This window comes from Aythya ferina (assembly GCF_964211825.1).
Source record: "Aythya ferina genome assembly, chromosome: Z".
NCBI classification, from domain to species: domain Eukaryota; kingdom Metazoa; phylum Chordata; class Aves; order Anseriformes; family Anatidae; genus Aythya; species Aythya ferina.
In genome coordinates, this window is record NC_140299.1 from 81,951,168 (window position 1) to 81,973,459 (window position 22,292).

Genomic DNA, 22,292 nt, shown 5'->3' on the forward strand with positions numbered 1-22,292 from the left:
CCATACAATTACATTTTTGCAAAACTGTCTTCTGTCTCTCCCTCTTATGTGGGTTTGAAGTTAGGGCTGCATGCTATTGTTAGTTACTGTTCAAAAAGACAGTTTTCCTCTTGTTCTGCATTAGGAAATGTATATCAGAGTAAGTAGCAAACACTTCCTCTCATTCTGGTGGTCTTGTGTCTCTCCCCAGCAACCTGCCTCCCTGCCAATTCCTTGTCCAGCTTTTCCTCTGTGGCATGGATGTAACTTCATCTGGAGCTGCCTTGTCTGTTAGCTCTGTACCAGTCATGATACTGGATGTGATGGATGGAAATTATTTAAAACTGAAGCAGTTAAAACAAATATAGAGCTTTTTGAAATTTAATCTGAAAAATACAAAATAAAAAGAAAGAACAAAAAAAAAATGTAATGGGCAAAGTGATGTTCATAGTCTCCTTCTTACTTGTTATTTTGGAAGGAAAATATAAAACAGCAGCAGCTAGAAAAGTAATGTAGAAAGGTTTCGATGAGAAAGAAAAATGACTCAGGCCTTAATAGACAAAACCGGGTGTCACCGTTGCCAAAAGTGCTTGTCATTCCAAACACTTCCATTCAATCAGCAGCAGAGACAGAACTATAGATAACCCTGGTAATAACATCTGTTCAGGATGGATATCAAGGAATATTAACTGAAGGAGCTGCGAATGCTAAAACAGCTGAGTTCTGCTGGAGGTATGCCAACAAATGATAATGTGGCAGCCTTTTCAAGAATTAATATTCTTAAGGCACCAAGCTGTCCTTGTCTTGTGCATCAGCTCTAGTGGCTGAGATGCTGCATCTTCCAGTACCAGACTGCACTGAGTAGATAGCACGTATGTGGCCAGAGAGGTCAAATAATCACTTTCTGTGCCTTCTCATCAATGCGTTTTCTCTCCTGAATCTGTCAATGGAAAAATTTCACTACCTAAAAATGAGCTTTTTTTTTTTTTTTTTTTTTTTTGTGGTAATTCTCTCAGCTAAAACAGGTGATTTTTTATGTGGCCTGAGCATTGTAGTTACAAATCAGAGTGATGCAAATAGTGTGACATTATCTAACTATGAGCAGAGGAAATTGTTGCTGCTTCAACTCCTGTGCCATTAGGAAAATCTTACTAAAAACAGCTTGAGGTGTTACCAGGATTCGCTTCCTCTGAAAGTAACATCAAGGCACTGAAAAAGTTATGATGGCCTTAGAAGATGTTAGGAAAATTATCCCAAGCACGACGAGAACATGAGGAGTGGACTACTTCTTACAGCATAAAACTGGGCATCACGTACTCAGCTTCTGGCTCCTTTGATGTTTTAGAACAGACAGTAAAAACATGAGACAATAAGTCAGTGAATGTGGATTTCACCAGGGAAGAGAATGTGTACTGATTACAGCTAAACAAACACTGGAATTCCTATTCTCTGGAAATTAAAAATAGTATCATTCTGAAATGCAACAAAAATGACATTTTGAAATTTTCCACTTAATGAAAATTCTGACATTTTGCTTAGAGAAGGTCAGAGTGACATTTCATTGTTAAATACTTAGAGCGTTTCTGAGGCTTCTTGGGTCATCTCCAATAGCCTGCCAGGTAGAAGCGGGAGGACAGGAGGGACCGTGTCATGCAGCGCTCCTGGGATGCTGAGGGGCTTGGGAACCTGGCTGTCTTCAGCAGCCTGCCTGAGGTTCTGCCCTGAGGACAGGTTCTTCTGTTTGTCAGAATTTAGCAACAGGCAACACATTCTCAACAAACATTTTGATTTTGATAGCTTAGTGTGTTGGGAAATCATGAAGAAACTCTCAATTGCTTGTGTTAGTCAAGTTCTTTGTTGTCTTTGAATAAAGTCTTATAGAACAGCTAAATATCCTTTTCTTCTTCTCATTTCTGAATCATGTTAAACATTATAGATTGTGGCAACGCTGTTTTAAGGCCAATAGAGAAGTACCTGCCTTTTTTTTTTGTTGTTATTTTATTTTGTTTTATTTTATTTTATTTTATTTTATTTTATTTTATTTTATTTTATTTTATTTTATTTTAAATTTAGGGTCATTTTATCTTAGCTCTGTTATTCTGTGGTGGAATTCATTGTTCTTGGACCCTTCATTATCTTCTGGATGTTCCCTTACCCTTTCATTTCTTTCTTTTTATTTTATTTTATTTTTATTTTTATTTTTATTTTTATTTTTATTTTTATTTTTATTTTTATTTTTATTTTTATTTTTATTTTTATTTTTATTTATTTTTTATTTATTTTTTTTATTTTTTTTTTCTTTTTGCCAGTTGTGGCATACAGTATCTTTGGGATAATTCCAGAGGTTTAAGAGCCTCTCTTTCCATCTGCTTTCTTGAAACTGTGCAGTCTGAATCAGTACTGCCATCTGGGAAGGAATATGATCTTCTGATGGAATGGAATAATTTCATGTAAACTATGATGAATATATCATATGAATGGGAGACAGAGATGTCAATGAATATCTAGCACCACCCTTTGATCAGGAAAACCTTTCTCTGGCTAGAGCAACTAAATCATTTCCCATTCATGTTGCTGGATGTTAAGTCAAGCTTTCTGGAAAGGCATACTTCATTTAGAGTCCTGGGAATCATAAAATGGAACTTATAACAGCATGGCAGCTGCAAATGCCAACTATTTATGGTGTACCTATACATGCAGCCTCTCTACAGAAGCAAGTGGGGAATTGTTATGTGCTCTGTCCCCTCCAGGACACTAATGTTAAACCCAGGTGATATAACAAAATTCAATTTGGATAGGAAGCAGAGGTTTTCCGCCTTTTTGTAGTTCTAGTAAGAGCTGGAGAAGGCTAGGAGACCCCACCTGGAGTGCTGCATTCGGCACTGGGGCCCCCAGAACAAGAAGGACAGGGACCTGTTGAAGTGGGTACAGAGGAGGCCATGAGGATGATCAGAGGGCTGGAGAACCTCTGCTATGGAGAGAGGCTGAGGGAGTTGGGGTTGTTCAGTCTGGAGAAGAGAAGGCCCAGAGGAGACCTCACAGGGAGGGACTTTGTGTCAGGGGGTGTAGGGATAGGGCAAGGGGGAATGGCTTTAAACGGAAAGAGGGGGGATTTAGATTAGATGTGAGGAGGAAATTCTTCCCTCAGAGGGTACTGAGGCCCAGGCCCAGGTTGCCCAGAGAAGTTGTATATGCCCCATATTTTACAAATAATTCTGTAAAAATAAGGTGGAGGTAAAAAAAAAAAAAAAAAAAAGAGTAAGATGGGAAAATGAGGGATGATAGGGAGCCCCATATACCTCTGCCAAAGTTGTGTCAAATTAGTGCTTTGTACTGGCCTTTTATATTTCCGCAATGAAAGTAATAACATCCAGTCTAGAGAACGGAGGGAGAACTGGTCTCATCACAAACAACCAAAGTGGTATTTGCACATCAGTGTCTGATTGAGAGAAATACACAAATGCTTCTGGAGTCATACAGCCACTGTTTTCTGCTACCCTACCTAAAAATGCACCAAGCTGTTCTTCAGCAAAAATAAAATTAGCAAAGTGTTTTTTTTTTTTTTTTTTTTTTTTTTTTTAAATAAAGCCAACCAACCAACCAAAAAAATGAGCACCTTTTCAAAGGAGCCTCATTGATTTGTTTTAGGTATCTCTGAAGCAAGGAGATCTGGCACAAATGTTGTCTCATCATGCCCATGGGCTGGCTATTGAAGTACAATAAGGCTGAAGAAGAAAACAAAACAATTTACAGCATGGGAATCGATTTCTGAACTGCACGCTTGCATTCCCCTTGTGCTTCCTGGGGAAGTGTTTCCTTTGGTAACTCACAGACCTGTGCACTGGCTGCTTTGATAGCACTGCTGAGTTCAGTGAATCGGGATCCACGGAAACCTCCACTCTCTTTTTAACTCCCTTGAGCTGCAGAAGCCTTTTGGGTAGCTCTGCTGGAGCACATTTGCTCTATGATATCTGCTGAAGCTATTTACAGCTACCAGGGAGATTACAGCTGGTGACTAGAAAGGATTTCCAGGAGAGTATGTTCTGTTATCCAGATATATAAATTCTTCTTCCATTCTTGCTCTGACAGCTAAGAGGAGGTGACTTTCTGACCAGGAACTGAAGCAGCTGTTCCTAGCCCATTGGCAGAGCAGCAAGCTGAGCCTTGCGAGGCTATGCTGGCTTCAGAGCTGGCTGCCTTCAAGGGGAGCATCTGCCCAAAGAGTCCTGAAGGCTGCAAGTTGTAGTCTGCTTTGCACTTAGAAACCCAGTTAATTCTTCATGAACCTTCCTTCAGTCAAGAAATGCTGTTATGCTCCAGAACATTTCGATAAAAATTTTAAAGCCCGGACTGATTAGTAATGTCATTAAAACTGTTCACCCTCTTGCAAGGGTACGATGGGGGGGGGGGGGGGGGAGAAGAAGGAGGAGGATGGTGCTGCTATTGCTCCTTGTGGTTGTCAAAATTTAAGGTACTACAGATTGATTTCATTGTTTCAATGCTAAATAACAATAATAAAGGGTAAATTCGGCAGGTTTCAGGTTAATGGCTTTGAACATGCAATGCAACAGCTGGTAAACTATGAAGGTATATGCTTTGTGGTGGGATGGTTACTCAAAAACATGCGTGCTTGGAATACTTTATAGAACTTCAATTAAAAAAATATTAATTAAAAAAATAAATAAAATAAAGGAATGGGCAGGTGTACAACAGAACCCCTCCTGTGTCTGTCTTCTCTTTTCTGCTTGTAATCACTTCTTAGAGGGACTAGGGGATAAAGATATGGCAGAATGGCCACCTCAGGATATTTTTCCTCTTTCTGAATGGTTTCTGAAAATGATTGTTCTGTTTTACTATCTCTGAAGCAGTCATAACATAGGGAAGATCTTACTGAAGATATCTGAACCTACTCTGATCTTCTGCCGAAGGAGTTTTGTACTTAAAGGCTGGCTGCCACAGTGCTCTGTTCCTGGAGTAACTGGGAAGTGCAGCCTGGAACAGTTTCTCTGTGTTGTGACTTCCAGTGTTCAGCAGCAATTCAACATTTTTTTCCTCTTGGCAGAGAACTCCACAACAATTGTTCCCTTGGCATGGCATGCACGAAATGCCCAGCAAGCTCCTATCAATATGGATTAAGCAAAGAATATTAGAGTTGCTGTTTTAGGAACAGCTGCTGTTCTGATGGCAAAAGTAAAAGTATCTTTGGTGCTGAGATGCTACTAGTCAATCAAAAACTACAGGACTTTGGTCTCCATGCCAGCATGGAAAGGGTCAGACTGAGCAGAAGTAGGAGTCAAAAAGTGTGGAGGGGGGGAAAGGAAGGTGCACAAACTCCATATGCCTGACATTCAAATGTTTTTGATGGTAATCCAAAGTGTGCAGAGTATAGCAAAAAGAAAAGAGTTCCTTATACAGAGGAGCTGATATCTCATAGAGAACAGATTACATGATTCCTGGAAGGTTTGAGTTGTGATAATTCAGCACGAGACAAAATATCTAAATTCTTTTTAATGTTACAAAGAATTCTGAAGAAAAGCATAAAACTTAATATGGAAGAAATTTGCCTTCTGTTTCCAAGATAAGAATGTTCCTGAAAAGCTTATATTATATATTTATTAGCAGAGAGTTCACAGATGGCTTCCCTAGCAGTTCACTTTGCAGACACACATTGCTGACTTCATGAGCTAATAGAAAGAAAACCCTTTTTCTGCATACCTAGCCTATAATAGTTAGATTTATTAGAGACTGATGCACATAATCCCCATATATAAACCAGTCAAGGGATATTTTCTGCAAGCTTAAGTGCCTCACATGATTTTCTTATTCTCTCTCTTTTTTTTTTTCCCCCTTTTTTTCTTCTTTTCTTTTTCTTTTTCTTTTTCTTTTTCTTTTTCTTTTTCTTTTTCTTTTTCTTTTTCTTTTTCTTTTTCTTTTTCTTTTTCTTTTTCTTTTTCTTTTTCTTTTTCTTTTTCTTTTTCTCTTTCTCTTTCTCTTTCTCTTTCTTTTTCTTTTTCTTTTTCTTTTTCTTTTTCTTTTTCTTTTTCTTTTTCTTTTTCTTTTTCTTTTTCTTTTTCTTTCTTTTTCTCTTTCTCTTTCTCTTTCTCTTTCTCTTTCTCTTTCTCTTTCTCTTTCTCTTTCTCTTTCTCTTTCTCTTTCTCTTTCTCTTTCTCTTTCTCTTTCTCTTTCTCTTTCTCTTTCTCTTTCTCTTTCTCTTCCTTTCCCTTTTCCTTTCCCTTTCCCTTTTCCTTTCCCTTTCCCTTTCCCTTTCCCTTTCCCTTTCCCTTTCCCTTTCCCTTTCCCTTTCCCTTTCCCTTTCCCTTTCCCTTTCCCTTTCCCTTTCCCTTTCCCTTTCCCTTTCCCTTTCCCTTTCCCTTTCCCTTTCCCTTTCCCTTTCCCTTTCCCTTTCCCTTTCCCTTTCCTTTCTATTTCTTGCCACCAATTTATTCCAGAATTGGTAAAATATAGGGTTGTGCTGTGTGTTTTTCTTTTTTACTCTTCAGCAAATGAATGTCCTCTTCCACTTGTTCCTTGCTTCAGAAGCTAAGATCTCAGCAAATATGTGCCTCATCACACTGGGAAAAGTAAATACTTTACTACAAGATTTCATTCTTTGTATTTACCTGTTTGCCTGAGCCAAGAAGAGGCATCCACAATGTATTTTAGCACCAGATCTTCAACAAGAGTAAATCAGCATAACTTTGGTGACTTCAAATGATTTCAAATGATAAGAGTGGCATTTCACCAAACAAACTGAAACCAGATTTGTTGCACGTGAGTTCCTACAATACAGAGAGAAAATAATAGCTATGGAAGGCAATGTGCTGATGAGGAGACAGGAGGGGATAAGGAGACAAAGGAAGGCCTGTGAGATTGCATGGTTACCTTAGAAGCTATCAGACACATCTGCAAAACCATTTTTTTGAGTAGTATAAGCTTTTCACTTTAATTGGAGCTATTGTTTGTAGACAAAAGTTTTGTTAATAGAGGAAGGAAAAAAAAGTGTGATGGGTAGTACCAGAAAGAGATAAGAACCTTTTTAAAAGAAGGCATGGAAGGACAGAAGCATAATTAAGCTGGACTGACTGTGGAGGTCATGATAGAATAACAGGTATCAAAGGATGTAAAAGCAAAGAAGCGTTGGCATGGTGACTGGGAGGCACTTTAGTATTAAATGTAGTACGCTTTGGATGAAAACAGAGAATATAGCAGTCTGATCATAAATACTGCTGGATTTTCAGTGATTCACATTACCAAAATATAAGTGGAAATCTTGGTCTTCTATATTACTAAATCAAAATTTTGTTTTCAGCTAGATATAACTTTTTATCATTTTGTAGATTTGGAGGCTGTAGGGACAATTGCTACCTCCTATGTATCATAGAGAATTACTTTTTGTCAGGTTACTCCTACTGGTTTCACTTACATTCCTTAAAAAAAAAAAAAAATCTGTTTTCTTTTAATACAGCTAAGTCTCCTGTTTCCTATTGTTATATTATCATGCCTCATTGAGAAGATGTTGTGCTCCATCCTCTGCTTAGGACTGCATTTCAGTGATGTCTGTAGCACAGGAGAAAATAAACAAACAAACAAACAAACCACAACATGCAATTACACATAGTTTGTACTATTGGTTATTTGTTTGTTTGTTTGCTTGTTCTTGTTTCTAAACAGTATTTTGAAAATAGTGGTGTATAGATCTAGAGACTTTGAAAGCTTTGTTTTCTTAAAGGACATAAACAGAGACCTGCTCATCCATCCATGAACTGTGAAAAAGGCAGTTGGTAAAGTGCTTGGACTGAAAATCTCTCTCTGACATGATACTAGATCTCAAAACTCTTTTTAAATTTTCCAAACTTCTGGTTGGAATGCCAAGCTCTTAATGTGCTCTATGGACCAAATTATTTTATGTCAAACTAGGAAAGTCTAGATATTCGGGCTCCATTTTAAGAGAATGGGCACTCTAGCTCCCAGGTGTCTGCAGAGTATTGTTTCAGTAATGTTCAGCTACAAAAACAGAGTGTTAACTAGGCAGGCTGAAAGCTACAGAGATCTGTGCATTTGTTGTTTATACTCACTCTATATTTGCATGCTGGACAGTTAGGCTGCAGCTGCCTCACATTCTTCATATATGAGGCAAAACTTATAGGCTATGCAGAATGAGCAGCGGGCTACACTCGCAGCCAGAGGAATCCCATCACAGTTCATTCCTTAAACCCTGGTGCTTTTGTTGGAAACAGGCAATCAAGCTTTCATCTCTGGAGGTCCTGCACAAGTGGTATTTCACTGTAAATTGCTGCTGTCATTTTCATTTTCAGCAGGAGTTATTTCTATGTTGCATTTACAAAAGCTTCAATCCTTCATAATTTTATTTGGAGGATTTGTGTGTGTGTGTGTGTGTGTGTATCTGTTTATGTGCTGAAGAAAAACCTGTTCAGATAGCTGTTTGGTGCCTTTTTTCACATTAATGTTCTTTAGTGGGATTCTCTTTCGAGGATTTGAAGCAGTACTCATTCAGCCAGAGCTGTGACAGGAATAGTATAACTAGCATCAGGTCAGCACTGTCTGTTCAGATTTGAAAGACAGCCAGAGAGAGTTCATTCCACACTCACAAAGTATTAACAAAGTCTTGTGCTTAGCTTTCAAACTCAGTTGGGATGTCTCCAAGTCCTCTCCCAGTGCCTGGTTTCCCCATTCTAGCTTTTGTTTTGTTCGGGTGGGTTTGGTTAAACCTGTAATTTCTGCAGTACAAATATTAAATACATTTAACTTCAAATATTCCCCTTTGCGGTGTTTCCTCAGAAAAACCCACAAACTTCTGATACAATCTCCTTTCTTTTTATTTTTTATTTTATAGTATTTTTTTCCCTCCTCCAGTGTGCAGATGTTGTTTTTCTTATCATATCTTGTGATAATGACATTTTTAGCTCTATTGTACACAAGTGTGGGACTTATACAGTGTGTTTACATTTGATAGGGAAGAGAATTACATGAACTGAAGCACTGTAAAATTGATTTCCCCTCTGTCTCCAGGTATTCCTTCTCTTTTTAAAGCTGGATTACACTGTGATGCTAAGCCAAATTGTAAGCACAAAATCTACTAGCAGAAGGCTTTAATGTAGTAATATGTATATGTATTTTATATATGAATAGAGAAATAGATTAAGAGGTGGTTTTCCTTCCTTCCTTCCTTCCTTCCTTCCTTCCTTCCTTCCTTCCTTCCTTCCTTCCTTCCTTCCTTCCTTCCTAGATATATTGTGAACATGTTTTAGTCCTATTCTTTATTTATAACTATGAGGTGGTAGAATTCCAACATCATCCACAGTTGTTTATTTTCTTAGAGGTTTGTAGGATAATTTATGGATTGGAAGGGATCTCAGGAAGTCATCTAGTCCAACCTCCCACTCAGAAAATCATCTTTAAGGTCAAAGTTATTAGGGGCTTTATCCAGCCAGGTCTTGAAAAATTCCAAGAAAGGAAAATGCACAACACCTTTGAGGTACCTGTTTTGCTGCTTGAATGTCCTCCTGGTGAAAAGTATTTCTGTATATCCAGTTGGAACCTCTCTTGCTTCAGTTTTTGTATCCGTGGTCAGCCATCCTCCCACCCTGGGCTGTTACATCCCTTTGAAGGTGCTGGAAGGCTGCTATTAGGCCGCTCTAAGCCCACACCCTCCTCCAGAATAAAGAAGCCCAGTCCACTCAGTCTGTCCTCATATGGCCCATTAATGACTATTCTCTGAGCATGATCATAAAACCATTTAGTTATTCCCCTACCTAGACCATAACATCATCATTTGAAACACAAGAATGTTGTAGGAAACAGTGCTGAAAGCCTTTCTTAAGCTGATGTGAGTGATATCTACTGTTCTCCTGGTCCACAGATTCAGTCGTTTTATCATAAGAGGCAATCAGGTTGGTCTGTCATGACTTATTTTTGGTAAATACGTGCTGATTGTCACCTTCTTCTCACAAGCAAGTCCACAAATGTGTCCCAAGGCAATATGTTCAGTAATCTTCCTGACTGGTTGAGGCTGACTGACCTGAAATTTCATCTTTTTAGCCTTTTTTTGAAGGTAAGTGCAACAGTTATCTGACTCCAGTAGTCTCCAATCTTTCCTGACCTGTGTCACATTTCAAAGATAATGGCTTTGCCAGGACATTAAGCATTTGTCTCAACTCTGTCTTAGAAGCATTCCTTCTAGTCCTATGGGCTTTTATGGATCATGTTCTCTTCAATAATCTTAATCTTCATCCACTGCTCTTCATTTTTCTCCTTGATCCCTTCCTCTAAGAATACCTCAGGCTGAGGAGACCCTGGCAGTCTACAGCCTTGCTGGTGATAAATTAGAAAAAGAAGGCATTAAGTACCTCAACCTTGTATGTGTCTGCTCTTAGAAACCAACCACTCTCTTCATCAATGGTCTGGCATTTTCCTTGTTCATCACTTTACTATCAATGTACCAGCAGAAGCTCTTGGTGCCTTTAACGTGCCAAGGTCATCTCCTTATATAACTACGTGTTGCCTGAAGTATTGGGTAGGACCATTCTTGTACTTGGAAGATGTTGTCCTTAAATAACTACCCTAAGCTCTTCTTTTTTCTTGTGGCCAGGAATAACATATCCAATAACATGGCTGATGTATCTTGTTGCAGGACCACAGCTGAATTTTTGCTATATCTTTTTCCTCTTTTACAAATGATTTGTTGTATAACTTTTGTGAATTGAAGGTTTTAAAATGTAATAATTTCCTAAAATAATTTGAACCTTAATTTTCCCCAGCTGAGAAGGCACTAATGCTATGTGCAAATAAAATGTGTTTATGCTGCCTAATTCCTATCAGATTTACGGCACTGTTCCATAGTATCTCTGCTGGATGAACCAGAACTGGCACATCCATTGATTTCTACCAGCTGTTTTCTGCCAATTCCAGTTCCTGACAGGTAGCAAGCTGTGTAGCTGGCGGCAAAGAATCTCAAACAGATCAAATATGCCCCAGGGAGGGCAATTGCTTACCCTAAACCCATCAAGGAATCGCTATTATACTTTGCAAGATACATATACACGCACCACATCTGTCTCATATTATTTGTACTCAGAACTGACAAAGGATTAAGATAAACATGTGCCTTTTTAATACTGAACAAGAACAAGGTGCTTTTAAGAGACCAATCTTGTAGACATCAGTGAATAATTTCATAATGAAAATTATTTTGTATATTTTGTGAAATACTTCTGTAGCTGATTTATACTTTAACTATAAAAGACCAAATCATCGATTTAAATACCAAGACAGCCTATTCAAGTATTTTAAATCTAAATTTGTTCATTTTCATCTGGTGCTTTGACAGTCTCAAAACACAGTACAAGCAGCCTTAATGCAGGGACCTGCTGCCTTCTTCAGTTCCTTTTTGATTTCTCTGAGAGCTATCCTTACAAAGATTGAGCTAACCAGAGAATGCTGTAAAATGTGTCTGCTTTCTGAAATATTAATGGATCTGGAGCAAGCCACCACAGCTTGACAAGATACCTCTCCTCATCTGAACCACGTAGCAGATCACGTTCATGCTCCTGGCTGATTTCATATAGAAGAGCTTTTTCATTGCTCTTGCTTTTATAATGAGGCATTACAAAAAGTGTCCATGTTATTAGCTAATCCAGGTCAGATGATAAATGGTAAATTTTTAAGCCATGACAACTCAGCTGCTTGTGATTCCCTGTCCTCCTCCCTGCTGCTTCAGTTAAAAGTGAGGTGTTGAACTTGGAAGATGTTTTGTGCCCATAGCTTCTTTGGAAGTAAATAGCAGATGAAGAAAGAATAGCACTTCACACGGGGAGCCTTTTAGGCAGAACGGAGGCATATTCTGGTGAAAATATCAATACGTACCTGTGGGAGGGCTTATTCTTGGTAGCAGTCTTGCAGGTCTCAAAACCTGTCTAGTGAGTGCACTTTAAAGCTCCTGAATCAGTTGGCAGTCATTAGTATAAATTCCCATTTCTTCTTTAACCCAAAATTACAGCACAGGGTCAGGCATTTGAAGCAGAAATAAGCATGTACCTTCTATCTAATAAGATGGTGTTGGATCTAGCAGGTCAATATGTGGTATTACTTAGAAAAAAGGACATTCAGGAAGCTGCTTGTTGTCTTCATTTAGAGCTGTTCATGTTCAGAGGCCCAGCATTTGTAAGTAATGTGGATTTTTTTTTTTTTTTTTTTTTTTTGCTTGAAGGCTAAGCAGCTAAGCAGAGAGTACAGATGCTCACTTTGTAACTGATTTGGAGTGACAGGGGTTTAGTGTAGCCCTGCAGTTACTGACCTGAAGCATTCATGATTCTGTGCCTTAAGCAAGAAGGAATAAATTATTCTACTACCTTTCACTGTCATTTTAAATCTGTAAAGGAACTGTGCAGTATAAAAACTTTAAGACTGTGATTCTATTGTTAACATATGATTTCTTCAAATGAGCTGTCAAAGATTAAAACAAGCTGTTGCCCAGTGCAAGTGTTGTTATTATTTTTTCAATCAGAAACCAATAAAACATTTTATAACAGGATTCTAAAGTGTATTTGTTAATTACAGTGATCATATAGTCTTTCAAATGCTAATGGTCTGACTCAAATTTCACTTTGTTTAGTTGTGTTAGAAGTTATGATTAAAGAATGGTATAGCTTTATAGTTGTTTTACTGCCATCTGTGTGCACCAGGCAATAACTATGTACAGATGGTTGTGATTCAGAGACAGGTTGCCACATGCAAAAAAAGTATGTTTCAGTTATTTTAATAAGATTTATTGCAGCAGTCACAGTTAAATGCTTGAACCTTAATGATAATTGCTACTAATCCTTCAAGAAAAATGATCAGAGTTCAGTAAACCACAAGGAGCAGATTTTGCTTTAAACTTCAGAAACATCTCACCACAAAGGTATGTGTCATATTTCCATTTTGTATTTGTTCCCCCCACCCCCCTTTCTTTCTTGATCATTTATTCCTGTGCCTTTGCTCTTGTAGCATTTGGTATGAAAAGGCAAAATCATTCTCTCATCCTCTATTTTCCTCACAGATATTGATATGATTTTTAATGATGCACTGGGAGGCTCCAATTGAAATAAATTGGAAGAAATCTGGAATTAAAAATAGAATATGTCTCACAAAACTCTCAGCTCCTTTGTGTTAGTCACTGGGCCATGTTCAAATGCCCAACATGGCACTTTGCTTCTTTTTCTGCAAGACAAATGCTGATTTAAATTCTGTGTTTGGGTTGGCGTCTCACATCTGAGGTTGACTTCTGTACCCTGTAGTCACTTCCAAAATATGATAGTCCAGGCCAAGGTTGCAAAGAGATCCTTAGTAGTATCCAAAGGATTTACAAACTGATACCCTTTGTGAACTGTCAAGCAGAAGAAAGCCCTTGCATGGCCTTGCAGAGGTATAGCTTGAATGTGACTTTGTGTCTAGGGTTCATCAGCCTAAGCACTTCAATGTTGCAAGCACTCTTCCTCTTCCTTTTATTTTTAGCCTAATTTGTTTTCTGTCTTGTGAGATTTTTAGCTAAATGCAAGTATGTGTTAGCATGCATAAATTATGTGTGCATGGGTGTATATATATATGTTGGCAGATGTGTATGTGTACATGTCATGTATATATAATATACTGTCCTAATAACAGATGAACCTAAATAGCAGTTTGTTTTTGGAACTAGTCTTGAGATAACTCCTCAGTTGGTTTTAATTTAGACTGGTACTTTTCTTGTGGCTGGGACAAGATCAAGAAGGCTGACACAACAGATAGGGAGAAGCACGTGAAAACCAGAAAAGACACACAGCTCAGGAGTCCAGGAAAATTCTGCCTGTTTACTTTTATGTCCTCATCATAGTTCAGTTTCGTCTTGTGATGCTACAGAAATCTGGAATTATAATGAATACATGTATAATAGAATAAGTAACATAAATGCTAGACATCCCTCTTGAAGATTTCAGGAAATAATATGATCATTGTGACTTGATTTTTCTGCTTGCTGTTAATGTTAGAGTTCATTCTGTAAACTCTTATCACCAGTAATACTGTGAATTGCCGTAAGCAGTCACACAGAAATCACAGCCATGGAAATGGATGGATCTATTATTTACTAGGAGCCACTATACCTTTAATGTTAAGTGGTTTAGTATCAGTATCAATCTATTTTACAGAGTAGTGGTTTTGTTAATGTCTGAACTCTAACATAATGAAAATGATTGGAGCAGCATGCAAAAGAAGGATATTTTCTTTCTCCTCCTTATTGTACGTGACCTCTTTTTCTTTTGTGAGACTTCCCTTGCTTTCTGGATGGATTTCACAACTAAAAAAGATAATAATAATAACAACAATAAAAAAGGGCAGCAAAATATGACCTTTCCTCTCATCTTTCTGTATCTTGTGAAATACAGTTTTACAGTGCCCTAAGGTGAGGAAGGTTGTCACTTTTTGTCTGTGTGCATTACTGTTCTCTGCCACCATGAAGTTGCATTTAAGGGGAAGGGTGCTAAATTCTATTTTCACTCAAGACTGTGATAAAACAGACTGAAAAGCTACCTCAGGTTCTGGATTGTTGACTTCTTGTTGCTGGTTGAAAAAATGAACTTTGAAAAAAAACAATATTGAAAAGGAAATTTCTAACAATGCTCTGTCAGCTTACAAAATCATATATTTACAGGTACTTTTCTAGACCCCAGAATAATTCCTTTAAAATCCTTAGTCACCTTATGAGAAGTAAGCATTTTACACTTCATTTCTAGATCAAGGAGAGTATTTTAAAATAAATATATTAATAATGGCTACTGAAACCACTTAGACAGTGGATTCTCAGGCATTTAAATGCTGCACACTATTTTTTATTACAGATTATAATTTCCTTAAAAATTTAACGCAATCGTTCTCTGATATCTGTGATGGTTTCAGTTAAAAAGCAGTTTTAAGAAAGTGTCTTTGAACCCTCTTTGGAGGACAAAAAGGAAGAGAAAGGCTCAGTCCTGAAGACACACCTGAAGATGCTGGTGACTGAAGTAGCATCAGTCAAAGGTTGGTGGAGTGCAGTGCAGACCAGTCCTAGGGCTGCCACTTGTTTTAGTGCTGCCAGCTAGCGTCATCCAAAGGGCTGGCTTTTGAGGCTGGAGAGGTGTGGATGAGCACAGAGGGGAGGAAGAAAAGACAACCCTCTGAGAGTTACCAAGTGCCCTACGAGTTTGACCACTTTATGGATGCTTTGAGTCCTTGAGCTATGAAAAGCAGCTGGAAGAGCACTGGACCATGTTTCCTTTGCCAGTACTGTGCCTTTGCCCATCAGCAAATCCAGCACAGGAACCAGTGAAGCAGACTGTGCCTTGCACCGGGGCGAGCTGCTCAGTTCAGAGGCAGCAGATTTGTTATTAGGAAGTTGTAGCAACACTGACTGTCCAACTGGAAATTTCCAGCCAGGAATTTAACCCAATTAGGGTTAAAGTCATCTTCTAGGTAGTAATGTTTAAGTGGTTTTAAAATTAGCACAGAGGGGCTCCAGAGAAAACTTCATCCCTTTCTGTCCTAGCCTTACCTGCTGTGTGTCTGTCTCTCTGTACAATAGTCTATAAATATGTGTGAGCATCTGTTACTGTATTCCTTCCCGTCTTCCCTCCACAAGCCAAGATTTCCATAGTCTGCTGCCATGGCACTTGTATATGACATTTTGAATGCATGAAGTGAAAAAGCATGACATTTTGAATTAGAAATTAATTTAACAAACGTGTCTGTGGAAAAGCGTTTGGATCCTCAAAATTTGTCAAATGATATTTTGAAAAGTTAAAATGAAACTCCACAAAAAGAACTGAGGAAAGTTTAATGCAAAAGTTAAGGACAAAAATTTTCACCACGTGAGAGACTTTATGAGATGCTAATCTGGGCTATTAATCTGATGAACATTACGCAAGTTGCTACTTAGATGTGATGTTTCATTTCTGGTCTTTCTTTCTTGTTTAAGCTCTTTTTGGTTGAAAATTCTCACAGTAAATAATTTTCTAATTCCTGTTTCAATGGTGTCCCAGTCTCAGTTGCAAATTTGATTCAGTATTACCTACATATCAATGTAGTATAAATAATAATTATTTACTGTTTCTGAGTTGTTCAAGCAAGTTAAAAATAAGTTAGTTGAGGATGGGCAAAGTTGTCAAATTATGTAAGTATGCAGATGGAAATGATTTGCAAATTCAATTGGCTTGCAATGAAAATTGATGCAAATAAGTACATATATTTAGTTATACCACATGTCACATAGAAGCTCAAGAGTGGTGACCTTGATTATTAGATTGGCTTGTTCTAGTGTGAATAAAAACTAAGACATCCCTGCATGCTATTTTAAGTATTAATTTTTGTCACTTTCTGAAAATGAGATTTTGGAAGGGACTAAATCATATGAATAAGTTCAAAGCTCAACAGTGGGTGATGGTCCTTTTTTAGATCCAGAGAGATGGAGACTGACATTGTGCTAAGGCCTGGTTAAGACTACAGATTTCCAGTAAAGATTGCTACAGATAATGGTACAGGTATTGTCTTGTAGCATCTTCCTTCCTTCCTTCCTTCCTTCCTTCCTTCCTTCCTTCCTTCCTTCCTTCCTTCCTTCCTTCCTTCCTTCCTTCCTTCCTTCCTTCCTTCCTTCCTTCCTTCCTTCCTTCCTTCCTTCCTTCCTTCCTTCCTTCCTTCCTTCCTTCCTTCCTTCCTTCCTTTTCCTTCCTTCTGTAGCTTGGGATATCACAATGTGTTTTACAATAAAGAGTTATGATGAGATTGTTAGGGTGGCTTCTCATTCAGTGACATCTTCAGTGGAGGCCTTCTGCCAGCCTTCTGCACAAATCTCTGCATTGCATTGTTGTGAGTTGTCTTGTCATGTCTTGCAACATCAACATCCCTCATTATTGCACTTTGTACAGTGAAGTAATATATTCACGTTTATTAATTTAAAATCCTGTTTGCTATGAGCAATAATATCACTTAGCTACAGTCATTTTCCACTTCATTTGGTGTTCTACTAATTTTAACTACGTGCGACTATTTACTAGTCTGGCAGTTAAATCTTGTAACATCTTTGCGTTTCTTTTCATTATTATTATTATTTTATTTTTATATTTTTTTTTAAGTAATGATGCAAGCTTATGTTTTTAATATCTGATCCTTTTGAGATCTCTCAATCTAAGCCCACACATTTGCTTTGTCTCTCTATGCAAACTCTATGTACTTCACTAGCTGCACACCTTCTCTACAGGAGCTTTGATGTTCCTTTGTAGTTTCATTTGACATTCAAGTTTCCTCCTTGTCTTTCTGCTCCCAGCTTCAGTCCCAGGATCACAGATATTCAGAATAGCTGAGGTTTGCAGGACCTCTGAAGGCCATTTTGTCTAATCCCCTGTTCAATCAAGACCACCCAGAACAGGGTGCCCAAAACCATGTCCAGGTCACTCTTGAAGATCTTCAAGGAGGGGGATTCTACAACCCGTCTGGACAGCATATGCTAGTGGACAAGATCCATCTGAGCCTTCTCTTCTCTGGCCTGAACAGTCCTAGACCTTGCAGCTCTCTTAGGAGCGATGCTCCAATCCCTTCATAATCTCAGTGGCCTTTCATTGGTACCTGTTAAGTAGCTCCATATCTCCGCTGTACCTGAGACACCAAAGCTGGACCCAGCACTCCTGTCCAGCCACCACTGTGTTCCTGATTCCTATGTGTGTCTACTTTCACCACATTCCTTTTGTACTATTGGTTTATTTTTTGGTTCTGTCTCTAAACTATTTGCTGTTTCTTCTTAGCAAACCCTGCTGTAAGTGGGATTAGAGATGCCTGGTAGTATTCTAAAGCTTCTGGTATGATCACAAGTAATTGACAACCTGGTTGAAAACAGAAGAAAGGCCTAGAAAAACTGGCTAAAGACAGAGGAGTAGTTTAATTATACAAAAAGCAAGAGATTTCAGTACATGGGATGTTGAGGAAATGTATATGCTATTGCAAATTGTAAAATGTGTACAGAATTTTTTTAAATGAGCAAGTTCTTTCATCTCTGCTTTTCCCCACAACCTAGTTCTTATCATATTATCAAATAAAGTTTATATTTGTTCCACAACTAAGTACTTCCAAAGCATTGTATTTACCAGTATTTCAAAATATTTGACAATCAAATGGCAAATTCCTTCTACCCAGTCCCATTTATCTAGTTTTCTCCTTCTCTGTATAGCAACAAGCAGGCTCGAGATCAAATTCAATGTGTTAAAATTAAATACCTGCATACATAGATAAAGTTACCAAGGCCTGTTTCATTCCCAAAGATGACATTGATGATGATTTGCTATGTTTGTTTTTGCAGCCGTGAATGAAGAGAAATTGTTCTGATTTTTCCTTGGCGAGTCCATTTGTATATACATTTGCCACTGCCACTACAGTCAAAACATTTGAGGTTAGTCAATTTATCTACAGAATACTTCATCCCCGTTATCTTAAGTCTTTGCACAGCCGTGTTTGGATCTGCCTATCAGATCTCAGTGGTTTACTGTTATTTATAGGTTTAATTAATTTTTTTTCAGATCTTCTTTTGGTCTTCTGAGGTTTCTTCAGTGTCTCTGCAATGTATTCACTAGTCCTGTAATTTGAAAATGTCTTTCTCAGTTGTTCTCATTTCTTCAAAGGATGCACATCCCTTCCAGTACAGGTGTTATCAGTCAAAAGTTTTCTTTGCCCCACAGTCATATAAAACAGGAAATGAGAACAGGATCTGGGCAAGACAATCAAATAACATGGAGCTGAACTAGCAAAGCATAAGAACAGTTCCAATAAATTGTATAAGTTAACTGTTGAAAGGCCTACTCTTCCTGTCCTGTTCTACCTTGAGGTGATACATAAAATTAGATCATAAAGTCCTCCTGGCAGGGATGACATCTTTCACTTTTTTACTTTTTTTTTAATATATATTTTATGTTTTTATATACTTAGAAAAGCATGTAAATAATCACATTATCATATATGTATGTGTGTGCGTGCGTGTATTTGTGTATAATATATATATATATTAAAGAAACTTCCAAAGAAACCATAAATAATATAAAGCTTTATTTTGGTTTTTAATTTTGAACTGGATGTAAAATCGCATCTCTTCAAGGCTGCTTTCTTTGTCTTTAAAGTCATCTCTAAATATCTTTGTGCTGTAATAATTGTCATTGGTTTTGGACTTCTAGCTATTATCAAGAGCATGGGCACAAAACATTGGAAGGTACTGCCGAATTGACCTGACATTTTTTCTCTTGTTTTTCTTATAGCTAAATTTGTAAAAATATTAGTATAGCAACGCACAGAATATGCACATAATTGTGCATAGAAATGCCAAGAATTTAGGTCTGATCTAGAATAATGTAGACTCATGAACTAAAATATAGTGGGTTAATAATGGTGACTTCATTATCTTGAAAACTGGAGGAATAGATGGATCAAGCCATTTTGTATTTGCATTGTTGGAACCCACCATGACAGCGTGAACATTTGGTTCCTTAGAGTAAATTTGTTTCACTTTTGGTTAGATGGTCATCTTCAGTGGCGTTTTCCTTAAGGTATGCTAAAGTGGAAAAAAAAAAAAAAAAAAGGAAAAAAAAATGAAAGAAAAAAAAAGGTTATTAAATAAGAAGACACAACACGTATTTCAAGAAGAGCTTATGACTGGAGGCTGGGAGAATAATGTAGCAGGTATTACTACATGTTTGCCTTGGTCTTACTGTCTTCTTTAGGCATTAGTTACTGGCAAGTGACATTACTGATTCCTCCTTAGGGTCCTAACTACTGTCCTAACTATTTGCTATGATCAGAAGTGCAGAGGTGAATACTAGCCTAAAAGGATCTTTGCTCTGACCTCGTTTGGCTATCTGATAGAGAAAATGTTTCAAGGAGAAGTGAAAAGTTGAAAAGCAACAGTATAAACTTTATTTGAGGTTCTGAAGTGGATCCTGCTTCTACAGATAGCAAAACTGATCGTCATACATATCCACACAGAAAGCAGAAATTTACATTTCATTATTTTTGGGGCACTGGATTTCATAAACTACAGTCAACTAACCGGGAAAGAAGGAAGATAATTGAAGAACATCGAAATCTGAGGCTGCCATCCATGACTTTGTGAGGGTGAATCTTTTTTACAGAAAAAAAAAAAAAGTTGCATTGTATTATCATAAATGAATGCTCTTTTACATTCTGCCTTCATAACGATTTCTGTTTTTCACAGACTCTGAATTTCTTGAAAAGATTTCATGTGTTTTAGTTTCATTCATTTTATGAGGAATAGAGTTAAACTTCCATTTCTGCAAATAACCTATATGAAGAAGATATATTTAGTCCAAAATACACTATTGTCTATTGCTTCCGTTGCTAAAGTTAGTGGTTTATTTTTTATTTATTTATTTTTTAATACTCATGTAAATATTGGAAGATTTTTTTCTTCCAATTTGGGCGCAATGACAGTTTTACCCAAATCATCAATGACAATTCAAAATTATACATTTCAAAGTGAAATACAGTAAACTGAAAGCTCAGAATTTTGAAGGATTATGGATGGAATTGCAAATAACAATGAGAATGTGTCTGTGATTGCATTTCACTGTGAGTGCTCTGCAAAACTCATATCTGAGCTTATCTGAGGTGGCTGTAATAAAGTGGTCATCACTTTCAGTGGAAAGCCGTGACTCTGGTAATGCTTTCAGAGATTATCAGTTAGGTGACAACTAATATTCCTTTTAGGAATTACAGAATTATTGTTAAAAATTAGGAGATATGATTCAATCTTCCTTGATTTACAATTTAGTGTAGTAAATGTAAAGGTATTCAAGTACCTCAGAATGGAAATGGAAAAATACCAAAGGCAGACTTTTGGCTGGCCAAATGGATTTTTAAAGTTTTTGTGGGAACCTGTTCTTCATAGCTTTGCATTGCAAATACTTTTAATATATCTGACTGAAATCTGGATTGCCTTTGAACATCCATGGAAAGGGAGCCTTAACCATTTTAAGGCATACTCAGTACTATTGTATACCTGCAGTTAACTGCAAATGCTAATGCTGAAATTCTATATCTGGCTTGATTCCACAGTTCTGGGAGACAAATCAGGGAATATTTATTTTATTTTATTTTATTTTATTTTATTTTATTTTATTTTATTTTATTTTATTTTAATTGTTTAATCTTTTGTGCTTATTCGTATGTGTGTGTGCTTGTTTTTGTTTTACTGTGTGCTTGCACAGTAACTGACACCCATACTTCATAGTATAGATTTATGAAGTAATTCCTGCTTACAATGTAACCCAAATGGCTTGAGTACTCTTAATAAGCTTTGTGTATCGGTATGCATTATATTGCACAAAGCACCCAAATCTTTTGGCTGTTGCAACTGAAACACACATTCTGCTCAGCCTGTTTTTGTTTAAAAGGTTTATGGTGCTTTCACTGTCTTCCCCTCCTCCCATTGCTTTTCTCATTTATACTCTGTGCTTGAGGCTTCTTAAAGCAAGCTGAGAGAATAATCTGCTCACTTCTAATTAATTTCAATGGGAACTGTGTGGCTAAATCCCCTAGTTTGAAAATATCAACCAGTTTTCCACCTGCACAAAGTTTTCTCTGTAGGTAAAGAGACTTTATTTTTCTTTGCCCTAACCTTACACCTACTCTGTACTTGTGTAAGTAACTCCATAAAGAAAAGAACAACAAAAAACAGGCCCAAAGAGGCCTGATGAGATTAGGAGTTTTATGGGTAGAGTAGATATCTTTGCAGTTTATGCATCTTATCTGCTTGTGATTGTACTGCTTGACTCCTTTTCTCTATAGCACTTTGATTCTGGAAATTACGAGCAGGAAATGAACACCTTGCTTTTTTGGCGTGTTTTTAACAATGGAAGGAAAACAATTTAGATGGACATTTTTAAAACAAACAAAGCACAAGAGAAAATATGATCCACATGCAAAAATGCCAGCATATTTAGTAAATGTTTTTTTTTTTTTTTTTTTTTTTTCAGTCGTTTTCACAGTGCTTTTCCCTGCCTCCCTCTCTTCCTTGTGCTTTTGCTCAGCTGTAGCCTGCTTGGAAAACAACGTGCTTATGTGAACCACGAGCAACAAAATCTAACAAAGCCTTACAGTGACTCATTTTTTGTTGGCTTGGCTTTAGTTACATCAGTTAATCCAACTGTATGGGAGTAGCAATGTTTTAGAAGCGTCTCAGGGCTTATCCAGTAGTGACTGTGCTTAGAAAGCAAAATGTGTAAGTGGGAGGTGGTCAGAAGGTATGGCATGTG